The sequence below is a fragment of the Ornithodoros turicata genome, chromosome 8, assembly GCF_037126465.1.
Source record: "Ornithodoros turicata isolate Travis chromosome 8, ASM3712646v1, whole genome shotgun sequence".
In the NCBI taxonomy this organism is placed as follows: domain Eukaryota; kingdom Metazoa; phylum Arthropoda; class Arachnida; order Ixodida; family Argasidae; genus Ornithodoros; species Ornithodoros turicata.
Genome location: NC_088208.1, coordinates 12994595 through 12998285, shown reverse-complemented (window position 1 = coordinate 12998285; position 3691 = coordinate 12994595). Strand labels below are relative to the sequence as shown.

At 50.3% G+C, this 3691-nt stretch overlaps 1 long non-coding RNA gene across 1 annotated transcript; it reads right to left on the bottom strand.

Moving 5' to 3' along the window:
- On the bottom strand, positions 1-2304 carry LOC135365961 (uncharacterized). The gene is made up of 2 exons (XR_010414042.1): positions 2188-2304; positions 1-746 (listed from the first exon to the last, which is right to left on the bottom strand). It is a non-coding gene; the product is annotated as an uncharacterized LOC135365961 (long non-coding RNA).
- Between the last annotated feature and the right edge of the window lie 1387 nt (positions 2305-3691).

The following is a 3691-nucleotide window of genomic DNA, read 5'->3' as shown; positions in this document are numbered from 1 at the left end:
GTCAGTCAAACATCAGACGGTTTATTTCGTACCTTGACAGAGGACAGAGTAAGGCCGCTCCCTGGATCGTGCCGCTCGCACAAGTCTCTCCCCACCTCCCCGCCGTTCCTTTTTACCCTTTTTCCATCGCGCCCTCCCGTGGCGGCTCCTTTGCCCTCGGTGCCTCTTACTGGCGCCCCCTATAGTCTCCACATCCCCCCACCCACAAGTCCAGAGCACAGGGTCTTCAGAGATCCTCATTCACGTCCAAGTCGATGAGGACGTCGTCCTCCTGGGGGTTGGGGGGTGCAGCTACTCCCTCCGCTTCTCGTAACAGCTCTGGGCGGAGCCGGCGGAGAGTAGCCAGGGCAGTTGCGACGTCGACGGGTTCTGGGCGCGCTCGCTCGGTGCGCGACTGGTGGAGGTCTCCCCGTCGATGGGTGGCACGGTGGAACTCCGGGACTTTACAAATGGGGCAGAGGAGACGCTGCTCGTCTGGCGTGAGGGGTTGAAGCGGGTCCGCAGGGTGCCTCTCCTCGAGCGTCAGGCCCCGGAAAGGCAGAGGGGCGGTGGCTGGGTCGGCGCTCGTGAGCGGGCGCGGCTGGGACGACCACCTGGAGTGCGAGGCCCACGACACTGGATAACCTTGGTGGACAACCGTCCACGTAGCCGCTGATTTCTGCCGCGGGCAAGGCCTGGCTGGCGCCGGATCCGATTGTGGTCTGCTGCGCGGCCTGCTGCGTCGGTACATCCTGAACCTGGAAAAACTAGAGGGAAAAGCAGTAAGAGGGAAACTCCGCACTGCGAGTGCCTGGATAAGCACTCCCCAAATACAAATGTGGAAGTCCGCGTAACGGAAATCACAGAAATATAAACTACATCGCGAGCACCAGGTTTTGGTGACCGAAAATAGTAAGTGCTGCGTGCGCTGCATGCGCATAGTGCCGTAGTTGAAAGCAGATCCGGAAGGATCCACGCGTAGCTGATGCAATGCGGGCCTTTGTAGGTCCCTAATTGCGGTGATCAACCTTTGCACAAATACGAAGGGATCAAATGCTTGGGAGAACAACACATTCGAAGCATGGCTTGCTCGTCCCAAACAGCTGAAAGCCGGCAATCAATCTAGCAGACACGAGATTCAGTAGAAAGATATCGTGAAAGTACGATCTTTCCACGCTATCGCTTCAGAGCTATGTAAGCGATATGCTCGAAGATATGGGCGAAAGCGGGGGTGTAGCACTGGCGGGAATAGCCCGTGCGACGCATCGCCTATCACTGCAACCAGCTGGATGCGCGTGATTATGACATCAACTTCAATTCCTATGTAGGTCTGATAGGCCGTCTAGTTATGAAGTCTGACAACGACTTTATCGTCCACGTGCCCCTGAAAGGAAAGCACCCGAATGCAAGTCGTAACGGCGCGTGCGGCTATGCTTACGGCGGCGAAACCAACCTACCATCAATGCGCACCGTCATTAGCACGCACAACTTGGTTGCACGTTGCTAATAACTCTGCCGTGGAGGAAGTCGGGCTACGGCCCTGGAGGCACCGCTGCTAAGACGTCCTACGGGGAAGGCACTGCAGACACCATAACCCCATTGGCGAGACTACACGAGTCATTGAGTGTCGAGCGTCCGGCCGACTAAAGGGAACGGTCTCTGAGATTTTACACATAAATGAAGGGGGAACACGTCGAAACCAACCTATTGCGTTCCTCCATGCGGATGGGCACACGAGTGGGTCCTTGGGGTGGCGGGCGTTGTCTGCATGCTCCGGCAGTGCGAATCACGAGGCAAGTGAAAAATACTATAATTTCGATAAGATAACCGGGGCGACTCCGCTGCACCGGGCAGGCTGAGCTAACTGCCCCTCGAGACAACAACACGAGGTTGTTTCCGTCCCGAAAAGAACGAACACACAAAACAACAAAAGATAAAGCCAGCGGTAACGCTAATGCACTGTGCAAATTACGGTCACTGCTGTGGAGACAAGAGCACGAAGCTCCTTCCAGCCTCCAGAAAAGAAAAGCCAAATTGAAAAATTACAAACATACCTCGCCTCGCACCCTCACCAGCAGAAAACGAAAAAATCCTGTCGACCGCGCCATTTATGGGAATTCCTTCCCATCTCGCCGACCACCCCCGCCCAACCTGCCCATGGAGGAACCGAAGAAAGGTCAGTCAAACATCAGACGGTTTATTTCGTACCTTGACAGAGGACAGAGTAAGGCCGCTCCCTGGATCGTGCCGCTCGCACAAGTCTCTCCCCACCTCCCCGCCGTTCCTTTTTACCCTTTTTCCATCGCGCCCTCCCGTGGCGGCTCCTTTGCCCTCGGTGCCTCTTACTGGCGCCCCCTATAGTCTCCACAATGTATATTAACGACCTTCATCTCTGTCTGTCTGAGAAGTGTTTCTTATATGCCGACGACACCAATATTTTTGTTGAAGACCCCACTATTGCAGGGCTGTTCGTGAAGGCTGATAACGTTTTAACTAAGTTTTCCGCATGGTTGACAGCTAACAAACTCATTCCTAACATAGGTAAGACCTCATATGTAATCTTTCGCCCACGCCAAAAATTACTTAACCTAAGCCAATACACATCGCATTTTTGTGGACGCTCCCTGTCAAGAACGACATCCGTGAAATTCTTGGGGGTTGTCTTGGATGAACATTTATCGTGGACGAACCATATCCAGTTTGTGCGTTCCAAGATCACCAGCGGGCTCTATGCTCTTTCAAGAATTCGATACCTGGTCCCCCTCACTTGTCTCCTCATGGTTTTCCATGCTCTAATCTAATCGCATATTTCTTGCGCCCTGGAAGTTTATGGGCTCACTTATTCATCCAGCCTGCTTCCTCTACTTCACGCTCACAAGAGAGCAATGCACATAATGATGTTCGCACATCCCCGTGAGAGTATCTCATTTGCATTCCAGTGTCTGTCTATCCAGAGCATATACAATTTACTGAAATATAAGGTTGCCATCCTTATCTACAGATTATGCAATGGCATGATCTCAGATCATCTTATTTCAATCACACATCTTCAAAAACCTTATTCGCTGCGGTGCGAACCTGGTATGCTACAGCTACCTCAACCTCGAACGAATTATGGGATTCGTTCAATGAGTTATTTCGGATCTAATGTCTGGAATTCATTGCCGTCTCATACACGGTCCCTAACATATTTTCCCCATTTTAAGTATGAGTTACGCAGTTTCTTACACTCCCAGCATAATACCCCATCATCACTGTAGATGTAACCATGTGTTGAATTATAAGATAACATATGTTTTGGTTAAATTTGTTTTTCTCAACAACTTTATAAGGCTGCTGTGCTCACAAGGCTGCTCAATAACTTAACAGTTTGTTTATTGTCGGGTAACTCTCTGTGTGTTCTTTAGTAACTTATCAGTGTATTAGTTGTTGGGTAACTCCCCGTGTGTACTTTAGTAACTGATCAGTGTATTAGTTGTCGGGTAATTCCCCATCTACTTTTTTTTTGTCTTATATCGATTTAACAATATCTTAATCACAACTAAACTGTATCTTTTAGCTGTTAATTCTTGAGCTGTGCTGGGACTGTACTACAGGGCTTGCCCTCACAGTCCCGCTTTCTGTACATTTTGCATTATCAACTAAATAAAGATTACGATTACGATGAGTACAAACTTTATACATGATTTAGCCATCTAACTAAAAAGCTATT